The sequence below is a fragment of the Protopterus annectens genome, chromosome 10.part0 (genome assembly GCF_019279795.1).
Source record: "Protopterus annectens isolate FY-2018-M chromosome 10.part0, PAN1.0, whole genome shotgun sequence".
In the NCBI taxonomy this organism is placed as follows: Eukaryota; Metazoa; Chordata; order Ceratodontiformes; family Protopteridae; genus Protopterus; species Protopterus annectens.
In genome coordinates this window covers 1,827,669,024-1,827,691,561 of record NC_056744.1, presented here as the reverse complement: position 1 = coordinate 1,827,691,561, position 22,538 = coordinate 1,827,669,024, and the positions used below count along the sequence as shown (strand labels likewise).

General features: G+C 32.9%; 1 protein-coding gene across 1 annotated transcript in view; it reads right to left on the bottom strand.

Annotated features, from left to right (window-relative positions):
• LOC122814071 (cytospin-B-like) overlaps window positions 1–22,538 on the bottom strand; it is an 804,690-nt gene that overhangs the window by 360,508 nt on the left and 421,644 nt on the right. The window lies entirely within an intron of this gene.

The following is a 22,538-nucleotide window of genomic DNA, read 5'->3' as shown; positions in this document are numbered from 1 at the left end:
CATGCTTAGCATGGAAAATGGAGCAGGTAACATTGAAGAATAAGAAAGTATAAATAAGGGGAAATAAACATATACATATATATATATATATATATATATATATATATATATATATATATATATTATATGGCTTTACATTCATTTATGCAAATTGCATTCGGTCGGATCCACTTTGCACGAAGTCTGAAATACAAACATTGAAAATGCTAAATACCAACATGTCTGACTGACAAGTCTCACCCCCTTCTCAACCCGTGTTACCGCTTGCTCCTAGGGAGACCCCCTTCACAACCCATGTTACTGCTTGCTCCTAGGTCCAGAGTGGTAGAGAGTTTTGAATTTGGGATTTGTTTTGAACATACCAGAATTTGGCATTTTGAATTTTCATTGAAGCATTGTGATTATGAGATCATTCGGCTGAATCCAGTTCAAGTAAATGAATGTAAACCATATATATGTGTGTGTGTGTGTGTATGTGTGTGTGTGTGTGTGTGTGTGTGTGTGTGTGTGTGTGTGTGTGTGTGTGTGTGTGTGTGTGTGTGTGTATAACTATATATATATATATATATATATATATATATACTACTAAAACTTCCACTAAGAAACCAAATGAAAAAACTGCACTCGGAGACTGAACAGATTCTAAGCGCTTTCGTTCGTTTATTGATATGTCGAACTTCTTCAGAGAATGAAGTTCGACATATCAATAAACGAACGAAAGCGCTTAGAATCTGTTCAGTCTCCGAGTGCAGTTTTTTCATTTGGTTTCTTAGTGGAAGTTTTAGTAGTATACGAGTCTTTTCTCTTCTGTTCCTGTTCGCACGGTATTTGTACATATATATATATATATATATATATATATATATATATATATATATATATGTATGTATATATATATATATATATATATATATATATATATATAAAATATACTCAAAAACAAGCAGAAATCATGTGAAAATAGTTTAGTATCATTAAATAAATAAAATAAAGCACAGGAAAATCCAACTTCTCCACAACACTTTTATTAAAACAACAAAAAATGTAAGCATTTTAGTCTCTAAAACACGTAGGACTTGGTCAGATACCATGCCATCACTCACATATTGGATAAATTATCTTAAAATAACTTATAGTTAATTACCATTTCAAAGCCCTTACTTTATGTGTAACCATCTATTTTTAATACAGGTTTTAAAGTAATTATTTTATTCAAACCTGCTTTTTTATTTGCTTCTAATTAAATCCGCCAATGAATTTCCTTCAAATCCCCAGATAAATCAATATCCCCACCTATGACTTGTTCTTCCACCTTCTCTTGAACAAAAAATGAAAACTTTTTTTGACTTACACATTTAATTGAATGTCTACAAAAAGTATTATATTCTTTGTTTCTCATTACAGAATAACAGTGGTCATGAACTCTGTTAAACAATTTCAATAAGTTTTACCCTCACAAAATGACAAGTTTATCTATCCTTACTACCATAACAGCACCCTGTGAATGGATCCATAAAAGGGTCTATTATTCATAAACCTACACAACATACAGCTCCCTCAAGTATATTATCCTTTTACTTTTACAGTAGTAATAATCGTCACTACACGTTTCCTTTCTCTTCCCTTGTCTAACAACCCCCTCAGATTCTTTCCCCTTGTTTAAAAACAGGGAGCCACTAATGACCTTACTAATAATCTCATTAGACTGTAAAATGTTGCAGTCATCAGACAGATGCTTTTTATCGCTGCCATATCCGCATTAAATTCAACACCCATGCATATGTCCTTTTCCTTTATACACACTGTGTGGAAGCACAACAAATGTACTGCATGCCACGGTATCACCAATAAGTGAACAAATACCTCCTGCTGTTGTATAAAAAGTATTTTTTATTCCGTGATAAAAAAATGTTAAGCGCTTTCACCAACTAAACTGTGGGCTTCTTCAGAACATTGTAAATTGAAAACACTACAGCTTAAATTCAAAAGTTGGTGCCAAACTTTTTTCGTTTAAAGCTGTATACACATACTGTTCCTACTACAACATAACAATGGATCTTTTTGTATATATACCCCTTATTTGCACTCAATTAATTCAAAATTAAACAATTACACTGTATTGCATAAAATCTATCTATAAAATATGCCTATAAAATTGTTTAAAAATTGTTGAAAAAATTGTTGAAAAAATATATATATGTTAAGAATAACTTCTATCATCGTCGTACATTATAAACATATTGAATAAATGTTATATTACCAAAATCATCATTCCACATGATACTGAATACATAATATATACTTAATATAGTGCAATATATTGTCCTATAGTGATTGTATACACAATATTGCACTACCTTTAATTATCTATTAAAAAATGGTCAATAGAAAAATTTGTTATTGCATACACATTACCTAACTACTAAATAAATATATCTAAACTTCATCATATTATGTGTATTGAGAAAGATAATTCCTATATCTGTTGATTTTAATCAACTCAGTGCCCCTTTGCATCAACCTATTTCATCTCCAATATAGGTTTGCACGAAATGTGGTCATTGAGACCCGGTGAGGTGGCTGCATCCAAAAACAATTGCCACCACACTTCCTTGAACCCCAGCTGGGTTTTATGATCTCCCCCCCCTGGGGTCCACTTTGACAATATCTAATATGGAAAATCTGAAATCATGTGTCTCTCCTACTCTCTCTATATGTCTGTATAAGGCACTGGTAGTGTCCTTCCTTCTAATACTGTACATGTGATAATACATGCATTTTCTAAAACATCTCTCCATTTTTCCTATATAATAACATGCACAGTTAGTGCACTTCGCCATATAGATGACATTGTTGTGTTACAGTTACCATGTTTGAATCTCACTGTAATGTGTGATCCGTTCTCTATTTTCATTTTCTCCTTTTCTAAAATATACACACATTGATTACAAGTCCCACATTTTTAGTATGATTCCTGTGGTTCAAGGAAGTGTGGTGGCAATTGTTTTTGGATGAGGCCACCTCACCAGGTCTCAATTGCCACATTTCGTGCAAACCTATACTGGAGATGAAATAGGTTGATACAGAGGGGCACTGAGTTGATTAAAATCAACAGATATAGGAATTATCTTTCTCAATACACATAATATACACAGACATATAAGCCCACAGTTTAGTGGGTGAAAGCGCTTAACATTTTTTTATCATCATAAAAAATACTTTTTATACAACAGCAGGAGGTATTTGTTCACTTATTGATGATACCGTGGCATACAGTACTTTTCCTTTATACTTTGATTACTTTTAGCTACCACATCATTGCAAAGCAACATTGGGGCATACGTTCCAACTCTTTCTTACGGAATTTCTTGCACAATCTTTCTTTCTTTTCAGGGTACCCCTTTTGTCCAAACATAACAGTTAGTTTATCCATGGCACAATCAAGTTCTGTATCATCCGTAGTCAATCTACTGTTTCCAACGGGTTGGCTTTTTACAGTATTTAATTTATTCACCTGGGTTGTCCACTTTGTCACTGTAATTGGCTATTGATGTGACAATCTTACCAAAATATCCCAGTTCTAAGTAGAACACCCATAGCTTCCATCTTATACACCTCTATATCTAAAAATTGAATGGCATTTCCAGTAAATTAAATACTACATAAATTCCTTAAGTACACATTCACCCTTTTCCACGTGAAAAACACATCATCAATAAAGTGCAGCAACAAGGCTACAGAATCAATGTACAATGAAGACAATGTGATTTATCAATCTTTCATAAGCAAATTTACAAAAGTGGGCCATCTCAGCCACCATTGCCACAAATGCCAATTTTTAAAGAACTTTTCTTGGAATAAAAACTAAAGTAAACTACTACCCAAAATTAAGAATACTGAATTTTTTACTATTTTGCAATCTACTCTACACAGTCATCCATATTTTGTCATAAAAATCTAACACTTTAATAACACATTATTTTTGTGAAATGACCATGTATAATGATTCCACATTATATGTCACCAATAACCATTTTGGTTTAATCACCACATCTTCTAATCTACCAATAAAATTCATGTGTATCTTTGATGTAGGATGGCATTCTTTCTAACAATGGTTGTAACATTTTCTCCACAATCACTGCCATTGTTCAGTTTTCAAACTTTAAAACTATTTTCAGAAATAAAGGGCCTAAATGATGACACAAAGTCACCAATATGAACTTTGGGAATCCCAAATACAAAGAGGAACACAGGCTTAAACACCATGTACAACTCAAAAGTATCTTCAGAAAGAATCTGCAGTTTATGTAAATCATGTAAACATTTATCAGTATTTTTATACTCTTTAAGTACTTCCAATGTAGTACTTTCCATAAAACCACTGTCAGTCTGTAATATATCAAACAAGCAATTTTTTATACTGTTCATTGTCCATAACAATAATTGATATACCTTTATCTGCTTTCATATAACGAGCAAACAATCATTAATCAATTATGTTTATTTTTTTTACATTTGTTTACTGGAAAAGTCCAACTAAAAGTTAAAACCCCTTTTCAGTTGAGGCCCAGGGAGAAAAACTCAATGGTTACGTATATAAAGTTATCTTGACAAAGTGCAGTACATTGATTAAAGCAAAAGCATTTATAAAGTTATAACAGAGATATATCAAGATTTTGTCAATGAGCAACAATTGAGTAGGTATGTTAATAAGTACTCCTTAGTAGAACAGTAATCTGTCCATCTTTGAGTAGGTATTGTAATAAGTAAGCCTTATTACAGCAGTAATATGTCCATCTTTGGGTAGGTATTATAATAAGTAAACCTTAGTGCAACAGTAATCTTTCCATCTTTGAGAATGTTTTATAATAAGTACTCCTTAGGACAACAGTAATCTGCCCATCTTTGAGTAGGTATTATAATAAGTAAGCCTTAGTACTACAGTAATCTGACCATCTATGAGTATGTGCCATAATAAGTGAGCCTTAGTACAACAGTAATATGTCTGTCTTTGAGTATGTATAAGAATAAGTAAGCATTAGTACACCAGTAATCTGTCCTTCTTTGAGTAGGTATTTTTATAAGTAACCCTTAGTACACCAGTAATTAGCGAGTCTTTAACTAGACATTGTAATAAGTAAGCCTTAGTACACCAGTAATCTGTCAGTCTTTAACTAGACATTATAATAAGTAAGCCTAAGTACAACAGTAATCTGTCCATTTTTGAGGAGGTATTATAATAAGTAAGCCTAAGTGCAACAGTAATCTGTCCATATTTGAGTAGGTATTATAATAAGTAAGCCTTACTTCAACAGTAATCTGTCCCCCTTTCAGTAGGTATAATACATAAGCCTTAGTACAGCAGTAATGTGTCCATCTTTGAGTAGGTAATATAATTAGTTAGCCTTAGTACAACAGTAATCTGTCCTTCTTTGAGTAGGTATTATAAGTACTCCTTAGTACAACAGTAACCTGTCCATCTTTGATTAGGTATAACAATAAGTAAGCCTTAGTACACCAGTAATCTGTCCTTCTTTCAGTAGGTATTATAATAAGTAAGTCATAATACAAGAGTATTCTGCCCAGCTTTGAGTAGGTATTATAATAAGTAAGCCTTAGTACACCAGTAATCTGTCTGTCTTTAAATAGACATTATAAGTAAGCTTTGGTGCAACAGAAGTCTGCCCTTCTTTGAGTATGTATTATAATAAGTAAGCCTTAGTACAACAGTAATTTTGCCATCTTTGAGTAGGTATCACAATAAGTAAGCATTAGTACAAAAGTAATCTGGCCATCTTTCAGAAAGATTTATAAAACGTAAGCCTTAGTACAACAGTAATTTTTCCATATTTGAGTAGGTATTATAATATGTAAGCCTTACTGCAACTGTAATCTGTCCTTCTCTGAGTAGGTATTATAATACGTAAGCCTTAGTACAACAGTAATCTGTCCCTCTTTGAGTAGGTACATTAATAAGTACTCCTTAGTACAACAGCAATCTGTCCATCTTTGAGTAGGTATTGTAATAAGTAAGCCTTATTACAGCAGTAATATGTCCATCTTTGGGTAGGTATTATAATAAGTAAGCCTTAGTGCAACAGTAATCTTTCCATCTTTGAGTATGTTTTATAATAAGTACTCCTTAGGACAACAGTAATCTGTCCATCTTTGAGTAGGTATTATAATAAGTGAGCCTTAGTAATACAGTAATCTGTCCATCTATGAGTATGTGCCATAATAAGTAAGCCTTAGTACAACAGTAATCTGTCCATATTTTAGTAGGTATTATAGAAAGTGAGCCTTAGTACAGCAGTAATATGTCTGTCTTTGAGTATGTATAAGAATAAGTAAGCATTAGTACACCAGTAATCTGTCCTTCTTTGAGAAGGTATTTTTAAAAGTAACCCTTAGTACACCAGTAATTAGTGAGTCTTTAACTAGACATTGAAATAAGTAAGCCTTAGTACACGAGTAATCTGTCAGCCTTTAACTAGACATTATAATAAGTAAGCCATAGTACAACAGTAATCTGTGCATTTTTGAGGAGTTATTATAATAAGTAAGTGTAAGTACAACAGTACTATACCCTTCATTGTGTAGGCATTATAATAAATAAGCCTTAGTACAACAGTAACCTGTCCATATTTGAGTAGGTATTATAATAAGGAAGCCTTAGTACAACAGTAATCTGCCCATATTTGAGTAGGTATTATAATAAGTAAGCCTTACTTCAACAGTAATCTGTCCGAATTTGAGTAGGTATTATAAAAAGTAAGCCTTAGTACACCAGTAATCTGTCCGTCTTTGAGTAAGTATTATTATAAGTAATCCTTAGTACACCAGTAATTAGTGAGTCTTTACCTAGACATTGTAATAAGTAAGCCTTAGTACACCAGTAATCTGTCCATTTTTGAGCAGGTATTATAATAAGTAAGCCTTAGTACAACAGTAATATGCCCTTCTTTGTGTAGGCATTATAACAGCTAAGCCTTAGTACAACAGTAATCTGTCCATATTTGAGAAGGTATTATAATAAGTAAGCCTTACTACAACAGTAATAAGTCCCTCTTTGAGTAGGTATTATAAAAAGTAAGCCGTAGTACAACAGTAATCTATCCCTCTTTGAGTAGGTATTATAATAAGAAAGCCTTACTACAACAGTAATATGTCCCCCTTTGAGTAGGTATTATAAAATGTAAGCCATAATACAACAGTAATCTGTCCATCTTGAGTAGGTATTATAATAAGGAAGCAGTAGTACAGAAGTAATCTGTCCATCTTTGAGTAGGTACCATAATAAATAAACCTTAGTACAACAGTAATATGTCTGTCTTTGAGTAGGTACCATAATAAGTAAGCCTTAGTACAACAGTAATATGTCCATCTTTAAGTAGGTATTAGAATAAGTAAACCTTTGTACACCAGTCATCTGTCCTTTTTGAGTATGTATTACAATAATAAGCCTTAATACAACAGCATTCTGCCCAACTTTGAGTAGGTATTATAGTAAGAAAGCCTTAGTACAACAGTAATATGTCTGTCTTTGAGCATGTATAAGAATAAGTAAGCATTAGTACACCAGTAATCTGTCCTTCTTTGAGTAGGTATTTTTATAAGTAACCCTTAGTACACCAGTAATTAGTGAGTCTTTAACTAGACATTGTAATAAGTAAGCCTTAGTACACGAGTAATCTGTCAGCCTTTAACTAGACATTATAATAAGTAAGCCTTAGTACAACAGTAATCTGTACATTTTTGAGGAGTTATTATAATAAGTAAGTGTTAGTACAACAGTAATATACCCTTCATTGTGTAGGCATTATAATAAATAAGCCATAGTACAACAGTAATTTGTCCATATTTGAGTAGGTATTATAATAAGGAAGCCTTAGTACAACAGTAATCTGTCCATATTCGAGTAGGTATTATAAAAAGTAAGCCTTAGTACACTAGTAATCTGTCCGTCTTTGAGTAGGTATTATTATAAGTAATCCTTAGTACACCAGTAATTAGTGAGTCTTTACCTAGGCATTGTAATAAGTAAGCCTTAGTACACCAGTAATCTGTTTATTTTTGAGCAGGTATTATAATAAGTAAGCCTTACTACAACAGTAATAAGTCCCTCTTTGAGTAGGTATTATAAAAAGTAAGCCATAGTACAACAGTAATATTTCCCTCTTTGAGTAGGTATTATAATAAGAAAGCCTTACTACAACAGTAATCTGTCCCCCTTTGAGTAGGTATTATACAATGTAAGCCATAATACAACAGTAATCTGTCCATCTTGAGTAGGTATTATAATAAGGAAGCAGTAGTACAACAGTAATCTGTCCATCTTTGAGTAGGTACCATAATAAATAAACCTTAGTACAACAGTAATATGTCTGTCTTTGAGTAGGTACCATAATAAGTAAGACTTAGTACAACAGTAATATGTCCATCTTTAAGTAGGTATTAGAATAAGTAAACCTTTGTACACCAGTAATCTGTCCTTTTTGAGTAAGTATTACAATAATAAGCCTTAATTCAACAGCATTCTGCCCAACTTTAAGTAGGTATTATAGTAAGAAAGCCTTAGTACACCACTAATATGCCTGTCTTTAACTATCCATTATAATAACTAAGCTTTAGTACAACAGTAATCTGTCCTTCTTTTAGTACATATTATAATAAGTAAGCCTTAGTACAACAGTAATCTACCCATCTTTGAGTAGGTATTATAATAAGTAAGCCTTAGTACAACAGTAATCTGTCCATCTTTGAGTAGTTATTATAATATATAAGCCTCATTACAACAGTAATCTGTTCCTCTTTGAGTAGGTATAATAAGTAAGCCTTTGTACAACAGTAATCCATCCCCCTTTGAGTAGGCATTATTATAAGTACTCCTTAGTACAACAGTAATCTGTCCATCTTTGAGTAGTTATAATAAGTAAGCCTTAGTACAACAGTAATCTGTCCATCTTTGAGTAGGTATTATAATAAGTAAGCCTTAGTACAACAGTAATGTGTCCATCTTTGAGTAGGTAATATAATAAGTAAGCATTAGTACAACAGTAATCTGTCCTTCTTTGAGTAGGTATTATAAAAACTCCTTAGTACAACAGTAACCTGTCCATCTTTGATTAGGTATAACAATAAGTAAGCCTTAGTACACCAGTAATCTGTCCTTCTTTCAGCAGGTATTATAATAAGTAAGTCATAATACAACAGTATTCTGCCCAACTTTGAGTAGGTATTATAATAAGTAAGCCTTAGTGCAACAGTAATCTGCCACTCTTTAAATATACAATACAAGTAAGCTTTAGTGCAACAGAAGTCTGTCCTTCTTTGAGTATGTATTATAATAAGTAAGCCTTAGTACAAAAGTAATCTGACCATCTTTCAGAAGGATTTATAAAAAGTAAGCCTTAGTACAACAGTAATCTGTCCATATTTGAGTAGGTATTATTATATGTAAGCTTTACTACAAAAGTAATTTGTCCATCTTTGAGTAGGTATTATAATAAGTAAGCCTTAGTACAACAGTAATCTGTCCATATTTGAGTAGGTATTATAATACGTAAGCCTTACTTCAACAGTAATCTCTCCCCATTTGAGTAGGTATTATAAAAAGTAAGCCTTAGTACACCAGTAATCTGTCCGTCTTTGAGTAGGTATTATTATAAGTAATCCTTAGTACACCAGTAATTACTGAGTCTTTACCTAGACATTGTAATAAGTAAGCCTTTGTACACCAGTAATCTGTCCATTTTTGAGCAGGTATTATAATAAGTAAGCCTTAGTACAACAGTAATATGCCCTACTTTGTATAGGCATTATAATAGGTAAGCCTTAGTACAACAGTAATCTGCCCATATTTGAGAAGGTATTATAATACGTAAGCCTTACTACAAGAGTAATATGTCCCTGTTTGAGTAGGTATTATAAAAAGTAAGCCATAGTACAACAGTAATCTGTTCCTCTTTGAGTAAGTATTATAATAAGAAAGCCTTACTACAACAGTAATCTGTCCCCCTTTGAGTAGGTATTATAAAATGTAAGCCATAATACAACAGTAATCTGTCCATCTTGAGTAGGTATTATAATAAGGAAGCCATAGTACAACAGTAATCTGTCCATCTTTGAGTAGGTACCATAATAAATAAACCTTAGTACAACAGTAATATGTCTGTCTTTGAATAGGTACCATAATAAGTATGCCTTAGTAAAACAGTAATATGTCCATCTTTAAGTAGGTATTAGAATAAGTAAACATTTGTACACCAGTAATCTGTCCTTTTTGAGTAAGTATTAAAATAATAAGCCTTAATACAACAGCATTCTGCCCAACTTTGAGTAGGTATTATAGTAAGAAAGCCTTAGTACACCACTAATCTGCCTGTCTTTAACTAGCCATTATAATAAGTAAGCTTTAGTACAACAGTAATCTGTCCTTCTTCTAATACATATTATAATAAGTAAGCCTTAGTACAACAGTAATCTACCCATCTTTGAGTAGGTATTATAATAAGTAAACCTTAGTACAACAGTAATCTGTCCATCTTTGAGTAGTTATAATATATAAGCCTCATTACAACAGTAATCTGTTCCTCTTTGAGTAGGTATAATAAGTAAGCCTTAGTACAACAGTAATCTGTCCATCTTTGAGTAGGTATTATAATAAGTAAGCCTTAGTACAACAGTAATGTGTCCATCTTTGAGTAGGTAATATAATAAGTAAGCCTTAGTACAACAGTAATCTGTCCTTCTTTGAGTAGTTATTATAAGTACTCCTTAGTACAACAGTAACCTGTCCATCTTTGATTAGGTATAACAATAAGTAAGCCTTAGTACACCAGTAAACTGTCCTTCTATGAGTATGTACCATAATAAGTAAGCCTTAGTACAATGATAATCTGTCTATATTTGAGTAGGTATTATAGTAAGCAAACCTTAGTACAACAGTAATATGTCTGTCTTTGAGTATGTATATGAATAAGTAAGCCTTAGTACATCAGCAATCTGTCCTTCTTTGAGTAGGTATTTTTATAAGTAACCCTTAGTACACCAGTAATTAGTGAGTCTTTAACTTGACATTGTAATAAATAAGCCTTAGTACACCAGTAATCTGTGAGCCTTTAACTAGACATTATAATAAGTAAGCCTTAGTACAACAGTAATCTGTCCATATTTGTATAGGCATTATAATAGATAAGCCTTAGTACAACAGTAATCTGTCCATATTTGAAAAGGTATTATAATAAGTAAGCCTTACTACAACAGTAATAAGTCTCTCTTTGAGTAGGTATTATAAAAAGTAAGCCGTAGTACAACAGTAATCTGTCCCTCTTTGAGTAGGTATTAAAATAAGAAAGCCTTACTACAACAGTAATCTGTCCCCCTTTGAGTAGGTATTATAAAATGTAAGCCATAATACAACAGTAATCTGTCCATCTTGAGTAGATATTATAATAAGGAAGCCATAGTACAACAGTAATCTGTCCATATTTGAGTAGGTACCATAATAAATAAACCTTAGTACAACAGTAATATGTCTGTCTTTGAGTAGGTACCATAATAAGTAAGCCTTAGTAAAACAGTAATATGTCCATCTTTAAGTAGGTAAACATTTGTGCACCAGTAATCTGTCCTTTTTGAGTAAGTATTACAATAATAAGCCTTAATACAACAGCATTCTGCCAAACTTTGAGTAGGTATTAGAGTAAGAAAGCCTTAGTACACCACTAATCTGCCTGTCTTTAACTAGCCATTATAATAAGTAAGCTTTAGTACAACAGTAATCTGTCCTTCTCTTAGTACGTATTATAATAAGTAAGCCTTAGTACAACAGTAATCTACCCATCTTTGAGTAGGTATTATAATAAGTAAACCTTAGTACAACAGTAACCTGTCCATCTTTTAGTAGTTATTATAATATATAAGCCTCATTACAACAGTAATCTGTTCCTCTTGAGTAGGTATAATAAGTAAGCCTTTCTACAACAGTAATCTGTCCCCCTTTGAGTAGGTATTATAATAAGTATTCCTTAGTACAACAGTAATCTGTCCATCTTTGAGTAGTTATAATAAGTAAGCCTTAGTACAACAGTAATCTGTCCATCTTTGAGTAGGTATTATAATAAGTAAGTCTTAGTACAACCGTAATGTGTCCATCTTTGAGTAGGTAATATAATAAGTAAGCCTTAGTACAACAGTAATCTGCCACTCTTTAAATATGCAATACAAGTAAGCTTTAGTGCAACAGAAGTCTGTCCTTCTTTGAGTATGTATTATAATAAGTAAGCCTTAGTACAAAAGTAATCTGACCATCTTTCAGAAGGATTTATAAAAAGTAAGCCTTAGTACAACAGTAATCTGTCCATATTTGAGTAGGTATTATTATATGTAAGCTTTACTACAAAAGTAATTTGTCCATCTTTGAGTAGGTATTATAATAAGTAAGCCTTAGTACAACAGTAATCTGTCCATATTTGAGTAGGTATTATAATAAGTAAGCCTTACTTCAACAGTAATCTGTCCCCATTTGAGTAGGTATTATAAAAAGTAAGCCTTAGTACACCAGTAATCTGTCCGTCTTAGAGTAGGTATTATTATAAGTAATCCTTAGTACACCAGTAATTACTGAGTCTTTACCTAGACATTGTAATAAGTAAGCCTTTGTACACCAGTAATCTGTCCATTTTTGAGCAGGTATTATAATAAGTAAGCCTTAGTACAACAGTAATATGCCCTACTTTGTATAGGCATTATAATAGGTAAGCCTTAGTACAACAGTAATCTGCCCATATTTGAGAAGGTATTATAATACGTAAGCCTTACTACAAGAGTAATATGTCCCTGTTTGAGTAGGTATTATAAAAAGTAAGCCGCAGTACAACAGTAATCTGTTCCTCTTTGAGTAGGTATTATAATAAGAAAGCCTTACTACAACAGTAATCTGTCCCCCTTTGAGTAGGTATTATAAAATGTAAGCCATAATACAACAGTAATCTGTCCATCTTGAGTAGGTACCATAATAAATAAACCTTAGTACAACAGTAATATGTCTGTCTTTGAATAGGTACCATAATAAATAAACCTTAGTACAACAGTAATATGTCTGTCTTTGAATAGGTACCATAATAAGTATGCCTTAGTAAAACAGTAATATGTCCATCTTTAAGTAGGTATTAGAATAAGTAAACATTTGTACACCAGTAATCTGTCCTTTTTGAGTAAGTATTAAAATAATAAGACTTAATACAACAGCATTCTGCTCAACATTGAGTAGGTATTATAGTAAGAAAGCCTTAGTACACCACTAATCTGCCTGTCTTTAACTAGCCATTATAATAAGTAAGCTTTAGTACAACAGTAATCTGTCCTTCTTCTAGTACGTATTGTAATAAGTAAGCCTTAGTACAACAGTAATCTACCCATCTTTGAGTAGGTATTATAATAAGTAAACCTTAGTACAACAGTAATCTGTCCATCTTTGAGTAGTTATAATATATAAGCCTCATTACAACAGTAATCTGTTCCTCTTTGAGTAGGTATAATAAGTAAGCCTTAGTACAACAGTAATCTGTCCATCTTTGAGTAGGTATTATAATAAGTAAGCCTTAGTACAACAGTAATGTGTCCATCTTTGAGTAGGTAATATAATAAGTAAGCCTTAGTACAACAGTAACCTGTCCTTCTTTGAGTAGTTATTATAAGTACTCCTTAGTACAACAGTAACCTGTCCATCTTTGATTAGGTATAACAATAAGTAAGCCTTAGTACACCAGTAATCTGTCCTTCTATGAGTATGTACCATAATAAGTAAGCCTTAGTACAATGGTAATCTGTCTATATTTGAGTAGGTATTATAGTAAGTAAGCCTTAGTACAACAGTAATATGTCTGTCTTTGAGTATGTATAAGAATAAGTAAGCCTTAGTACATCAGCAATCTGTCCTTCTTTGAGTAGGTATTTTTATAAGTAACCCTTAGTACACCAGTAATTAGTGAGTCTTTAACTTGACATTGTAATAAATAAGCCTTAGTACACCAGTAATCTGTGAGCCTTTAACTAGACATTATAATAAGTAAGCCTTAGTACAACAGTAATCTGTCCATATTTGTATAGGCATTATAATAGATAAGCCTTAGTACAACAGTAATCTGTCCATATTTGAGAAGGTATTATAATTAGTAAGCCTTACTACAACAGTAATAAGTCCCTCTTTGAGTAGGTATTATAAAAAGTAAGCCGTAGTACAACAGTAATCTGTCCCTCTTTGAGTAGGTATTAAAATAAGAAAGCCTTACTACAACAGTAATCTGTCCCCCTTTGAGTAGGTATTATAAAATGTAAGCCATAATACAACAGTAATCTGTTCATCTTGAGTAGATATTATAATAAGGAAGCCATAGTACAACAGTAATCTGTCCATATTTGAGTAGGTACCATAATAAATAAACCTTAGTACAACAGTAATATGTCTGTCTTTGAGTAGGTACCATAATAAGTAAGCCTTAGTAAAACAGTAATATGTCCATCTTTAAGTAGGTAAACATTTGTACACCAGTAATCTGTCCTTTTTGAGTAAGTATTACAATAATAAGCCTTAATACAACAGCATTCTGCCCAACTTTGAGTAGGTATTGGAGTAAGAAAGCCTTAGTACACCACTAATCTGCCTGTCTTTGACTAGCCATTATAATAAGTAAGCTTTAGTACAACAGTAATCTGTCCTTCTTTTAGTACATATTATAATAAGTAAGCCTTAGTACAACAGTAATCTACCCATCTTTGAGTAGGTATTATAATAAGTAAACCTTAGTACAACAGTAACCTGTCCATCTTTTAGTAGTTATTATAATATATAAGCCTCATTACAACAGTAATCTGTTCCTCTTTGAGTAGGTATAATAAGTAAGCCTTTGTACAACAGTAATCTGTCCCCCTTTGAGTAGGTATTATAATAAGTATTCCTTAGTACAACAGTAATCTGTCCATCTTTGAGTAGTTATAATAAGTAAGCCTTAGTACAACAGTAATCTGTCCATCTTTGAGTAGGTATTATAATAAGTAAGTCTTAGTACAACAGTAATGTGTCCATCTTTGAGTAGGTAATATAATAAGTAAGCCTTAGTACAACAGTAATCTGTCCTTCTTTGAGTAGGTATTATAACTACTCCTTAGTACAACAGTAACCTGTCCATCTTTGATTAGGTATAACACTAAGTAAGCCTTAGTACACCAGTAATCTGTCCTTCTTTTAGCAGGTATTATAATAAGTAAGTCATAATACAACAGTATTCTGCCCAACTTTGAGTAGGTATTATAATAAGTAAGCCTTAGTACACCAGTAATCTGTCAGTCTTTAAATATGCATTATAAGTAAGCTTTAGTGCAACAGAAGTCTGTCCTTCTTTGAGTATGTATTAAAATAAGTAAGCCTTAGTACAAAAGTTATCTGACCATCTTTCAGAAGGATTTATGAAAAGTAAGCCTTAGTACAACAGTAATCTATCTGTCCATATTTGAGTAGGTATTATTATATGTAAACCTTACTACAAAAGTAGTTTGTCCATCTCTGAGTAGGTATTATAATAAGTAAGCCTTAGTACAACAGTAATCTGTCCCTCTTTGAGTAGGTATGTTAATAAGAACTCCTTAGTACAACAGTAATCTGTCCATCTTTGAATAGGTATTGTAATAAGGAAGCCTTAGTACAGCAGTAATATGTCCATCATTGAGTAGGTATTATAATAAGTAAGCCTTAGTGCAACAATAATCTTTCCATCTTTGAGTAGGTTTTATGATAAGTAATCCTTAGGACAACAGTAATCTGTCCATCTTTGAGTATGTATTATAACTAGTAAGCCTTAGTGCAACAGTAATGTGTCCATCTTTGAGTAGGTAATATAATAAGTAAGCCTTAGTACAACAGTAATCTGTCCTTCTTTGAGTAGGTATTATAAGTACTCCTTAGTACAACAGTAACCTGTCCACCTTTGATTAGGTATAACAATAAGTAAGCCTTAGTACACCAGTAATCTGTCCTTCTTTCAGTAGGTATTATAATAAGTAAGTCATAATACAACAGTATTCTGTCCAACTTTGAGTAGGTATTATAATAAGTAAGCCTTAGTGCACCAGTAATCTGTCAGTCTTTAAATAGACATTATAAGTAAGCTTTAGTGCAACAGAAGTCTGTCCTTCTTTGAGTATGTATTACAATAAGTAAGCCTTAGTACAACAGTAATTTTGCCATCTTTGAATAGGTATCACAATAAGTAAGCCTTAGTACAAAAGTAATCTGACCATCTTTCAGAAGGATTTATAAAAAGTAAGCCTTAGTACAACAATAATCTGTCCATATTTGAGTATATGTAAGCCTTACTGCAAAAGTAATTTGTCCATCTCTGAGTAGATATTATAATACGTAAGCCTTAGTGCAACAATAATCTTTCCATCTTTTAGTAGGTTTTATAATAAGTAATCCTTAGGACAACAGTAATCTGTCCATCTTTGAGTAGGTATTATAATAAGTAAGCATAAGCCTTAGTACTACAGTAATCTGCCCATCTATGAGTATGTACCATAATAAGTAAGCCTTAGTACAATGGTAATCTGTCTATATTTGAGTAGGTATTATAGTAAGTAAGCCTTAGTACAACAGTAATATGTCTGTCTTTGAGTATGTATAAGAATATGTAAGCCATAGTACATCAATAATCTGTCCTTCTTTGAGTAGGTATTTTTATAAGTAACCCTTAGTACACCAGTAATTAGTGAGTCTTTAACTTGACACTGCAATAAATAAGCCTTAGTACACCAGTAATCTGTCAGCCTTTACCTAGACATTATAATAAGTAAGCCTTAGTACAACAGTAATCTGTCCATATTTGAGTAGGTATTATAATAAGTAAGCCTTAGTACAACAGTAATCTGTCCATATTTGAGTAGGTATTATAATAAGTAAGCCTTACTACAACAGTAATCTATCCCCCTTTGTGTAGGTATTATAAAAAGTAAGCCTTAGTACAACAGTAATCTGTCCCTCTTTGAGTAGGTATTATAAAAAGTAAGCCATAGTACAACAGTAACCTGTTCCTATTTGAGTAGGTATTATAATAAATAAGCCTTAGTACAACAGTAATCTGTCCATATTTGAGTAGGTATTATAATAAGTAAGCCTTACTACAACAGTAATCTGTCCTCTTTTGAGAAGGTATTATACAAAGTAAGCCTTAGTAGAACAGTAATCTGTCCCTCTTTGAGTAGGTGTTATAATAAGTAAGCATTAGTACAACAGTAATCTGTCCATCTTTAAGTAGGTAATATAATAAGAAAGCCTTAGTACAAAGTAATATGTTCTTCTTTGAGTAGGTATTATAATAAGTAAGCCTTAGTACAACAGTAATCTGTCCATCTTTGAGTAGGTATTATAATATGTAAGCCTTACTACAACAATAATCTGTCCCTCTCTGAGTAGGTATTATAATAAGCAAGACTTATTACAACAGTAATCTGTCCCTCTTTGAGTAGGTATTATAATCAGTAAGCCTTAGTATGATAGTAATATGTCTGTCTTTGAGTAGGTACCATAATAAGTAAGTCTTAGTACAACAATAATCTGTCCATTTTTGAGTAGGTATTATAATCAGTAAGCCTTAGTACAACAGTAATATGTCTGTCTTTGAGTAGGTACCATAATAGGTTAGCCTTAGTATACCAGTAATCTGTCCATCTTTGAGTAAATATTATAATAAGTAAGCCTTAGTACATCAGGAATCTGTCCATCTTTGAGTAGGTATTATAATAAGTAGGCTTTGTACACCAGTAATCCATCCTTCTTTGAGTAGGTACTATAATACGTAAGCCTTAGTACAACAGTAATCTGTCCATATTTGAGTAGGTATTATAATAAGTAAGCCTTACTACAAAAGTAATCTGTCTCTCTTTTAGTAGGTATTACAATAAGTAAGCCTTAGTACAACAGCAATCTGTCCATATTTGAGTAGGTATTATAAAAAGTAAGGAAAACTGCAAGGTTACACTCACCAACACTCCTGTGCTTCCAAATAGTTAAAGAGAAAATATATGAAATGCAGGCGTGGTGGCACAGTATGCGTAGAGCGTATCAATCAACAGCAGTCTGTATAACACACAAATACACTAATACGCTAGCTGCGTACAGATAGAGTTACCAGTTAGTCAGTATCACCGTAAAAATCAAAAGTATACCAAGTACTGTATCAGGCTTCCGTGGAACAATGGCTTGAAAACTCTTCAGCACCTCAAGCGTTCAACGGGACATATCCAAAGTCATATAACAAAGAAAGCAGGTAAATGCAATGCAGGCTTGTTATATGAGTCAGTGCATACAAAAATAAGCTATCTGCTTGTAGATGGAGTCAACAGTTAATTCAAATAAAGTACCTGATTCAAGAGCAAAACTTCAGAGGAACAATAGCTTGGAAACCTTCAATGACAAACCAAGCGTTCAACAGAGTATATCCAAGGTAGTTTATTCATATAAAAATCGGCAAGCGCTTTCAACTAGGTCTTCATCAGGCCGTTAAACAATTTAGACTGACAAAGCACTCATATTTATAACAAAACATCACAGTAGCAACGATGTCATTTCCTGTTAAAATTTTAAACTGACAGAGCATCACAGTAATGGAAATGCCATTTCCTGTTACTACTAATTCAAAGTCTAAAAACATTTTAAACAGAAAATATATATAAAAAAGGTATATATAAAAAGATATGTAGTGATAGTTGCACGCAAAAGCCAACTGTATGTAGTTCCAAGACAAAACACTGTCATTGTGCAAAAAACATATAATTGCATACACAATAAAATAAAATTACTGCTAAGAAATGTATCTAATTTATTAAAATTATTGTTAGTGAAAGCACTTATGCATTAGAAATCCATTCAAGGTGCCACAATAAATAAAAAACTACTAATATTTGTATCATGGTGTAAACTCTCATGAAGTCAGAAATTTACCATCAAACATTATCACTAAAATATATATATGAAAAGCATATATATATATTAATTTATACATCTGGTAGGAAATATCTAATATGTTAAAAATATCATTATTAAGAACAATTCAACCCACCACAGTAGATAGAAACGAACTAACATTGATGTCATGATGTAAAAGTCTCAAGAAGTCAGAAATTTACCACCAAAAAGTGTCACTGAATTATATATAAAAAATGTGTAAAATGATCCACATATCTATGAGGTCATTGCCTACACTAAGTACATATATATAAAGATATATATATAAAAATATATATGTAAAAGGCCTCATAAACACTGACACTATATACACTAATGATACATCCACACAATGTGCAATAATATAGGTTAAAAATACCATAAATTGTTGTGACATGACATCATTATATAGTAATATAATGTTACCATAGATAACCTGCTACATAATAGGATGGCAGTACAGAGCAATCCAAATATTCACAAATAGGTGCGTCATTTATAAATTGTGAGTGATGAAAAATACTCACTATTTTTGTATTTATATTTTATTTAAGTTTCCTGGCTTTAAGTATGGGTTTAATAGAGACCCTATCATTAATGCCAGGGCTGCGATCAGCTCTAAACCTAATAATCCATTTGGCTTCCATTTGTTCAGTAAGATTACTCAAGTCCCCTTTCCTTATCCCCGGTTTGTTCACATAGATAACTTGGAATAGAAACTTATGTTCTATTGATGTGTTATTTACATGTTTAGAGAGGGCATTGGATGTGCAGGATATCCTAATCTTATATATATGTTCTCTAATCCTCTCTTTAAACTTACGGTCAGTCTTGCCCACATAAAATGCTGGGCAAGATTGACAAGTAGCCAGGTACACGACATGTTTAGAGTTGCATGTTGCTGACATGGTGAATGTAAAAAGATGCCCTGTGACAGGATGTGTAAAAGTATTACATTCTTTCACATATTTACATTGGTTACATTTCTGACACTTTCTAGTAGCCCCATCTAGACTATCTGACATTATATTTCCAACTCTATTCGGACCACAGAGCATCCTATGCAGATTCAATTTGTTTCTATAAGAAAACTTGGGGGCCTCATCTATTATACTAGAAATCATAGGGTCTGTTTGTAGGACATCCCAATGTTTCCTGTAAATATCCTTGATATTATTGATGTCTTGTGTATAACGTAGAGGGATTCTGATATTATTACTAGCTTGTACTGTTCCTGAGATAGCTGACTCATCACTTTGTTTACCAAAATAGGGCTGAGCTCTACCCTCTCTAAGCCTATCTATTCCAGAGAAATTCTCCTCAATCTCTTCATTCGTGTAGCATCTACTGGTAAACTTAGTTCTAAGTCCTTCCATCTCTCTAAGGAACCCAACATCATCAGAATTAAGCCTCAATGCCCGCATGGCTTGGCTCTTTAAAATATTTTTGAAAATATGTTTAGGATGCATACTACTACGATGTAGCAAACTATTTCTGTAGCACTCCTTCCTGTATACTCCAGTATTCAAATTACCATCAGGTAATTTCTCTATGTATACATCCAAATATGGAATAATGTCTCTAGATTTCACCATGGAGAAATTCAAGTAGTCAGTCTCATTATTCATCCTCCTATATAAATCATTCAATTCTTCTTCATTTCCCTTCCATATTAGAAAGAGGTCATCTACAAACCGGGTATAACATCCCATCTTGTTCTGAAATTCAGCCATCCGAAAGAGTGAAGTATCTTCCCAGTCAGCCATAATTAAGTTGGCGTAGCTGTTCGCACAAGATGTGCCCATGGCTACACCATCTTTTTGTATGTATATCATGCCATCAAAGGTAAAGATGTTGTTTGTGAGAACTATCTCCATTAGTTCACATAAGACACCAATCCTGCTCGTAGAGAGGAACCCGTCCCCTGTCAATCTTCTTTTTAGCCTAATTAATCCGTCTTTGTTTGGTATTACTGTGAACAGGGATTGTACATCAAAAGTTACTAGAATGCTTTCTTGCCCATCATTCACTACAGTTGTCTGTTCATATAATTTAATAAGGAATTGTTTGGTATCTTTTAATATATGTTCGTACTTGTCCACTATAGGTCTTAGTATTGATTCCAGATATAGGGATATAGGTTCTTTTATCCACCCTTTCCCAGCCACTATAGGCCTCATTGGTGGTTTAGTTCCATCCTTATGTATTTTTGGAATTCCTTGTATAATTGGAATGGTGGGGTATTCAACAAGTAAATATCTAAATAACTCTTCATTAATTCTCTCTTCATCTAGCATCTTGTTCAACCTAGATGCTACCTCAGTTATTATTCTATCTACTCTATTGGTATTAATCCTTTCATAGAATTTATTATCACTGAGCATCAACAGCATCTGGTCTTTATAGAATTCCATATCCATAACCACTACCGGGCCTCCTTTGTCTGCTGGTCGGATCATAATGTTTTTATCATTTTTAAGTGACCTAAGTGCTGTCCTTTGTCTTGGTCTTAAATTACCAGACCATCTCTTCTTACCATTTCTAATCTCATTCTCGTACAACTCCTGTTCAACCAATTGTGAGTATGCCTCTATCAACGCATGGTTATTAGGTACATATGTACTGGGTTTCCTGAAGGGGTGTGGAAATACTCCCGTACTATTAAAATCAACCTTCAGTTGTAATTCCCGTACAAAAAGTCTCAAATCAATCACATTATCAGTAATGTTACTCCTCGTGGAGGGAATAAACGTAAGACCTTTTTCTAATACACTAAGTTCATCTTCAGTAAGTTCTTTAGTTGATAAATTCCACACTAGGGATTCTTGTTCCCCTGCCAAATCTTTTTTAGTGTAGGTCCTACTTGTACCTGCTCTGCTGGTCTTTTCCTCTGTCTTCCCCTGCTTACAGAACGTCCCTTGATGCCTCCCCCTCCCCCTCTCCATTGATTGGCGATCGGGAAAGGGGTATGTTTACTACCTATTTCACTTACTACATGTGCATCAACTATATTGGTATTTTCCCCACTTTTATCTCTAATGATGTTGCTACTGTTGGTGGTTTCCACATGTTCACAGATATCTATTCTCGTATTAGCTTCTTCGAAAATAGAAATGTTGTGAATGTTACTAATGGGTGATGCACAAGTATCATGGTGCACTATTGCTGTGGTCACTACATTTCTGTTACTTATATCTATCTGGTTATCCATATTCTTAGTAACAGTATCATTTTTATTAAAGCTCACAATACTTGGAATGCACTCATCACCAATCTTGTCTTTATTGTCATTCCTCCCAACATACATTCATTCTTTTCTAAGCTATTGCCTTGGGTTTTCTTCGACATGGGGTTGTCACTATCTACCCTGGGCCAGGTGAAGACATTCCCCCTAGCAAAATCGGTGATATTCCTTCTCATTTTATCTTTCTTCTGCTGTAGCAGTTTTCTCTCAAAAGAAAAACATTATCCAACATTCTATCCATGTAAGTTTCTGCAACATGCTTAGAGTATAAGTCAAATACACATTTCTGTT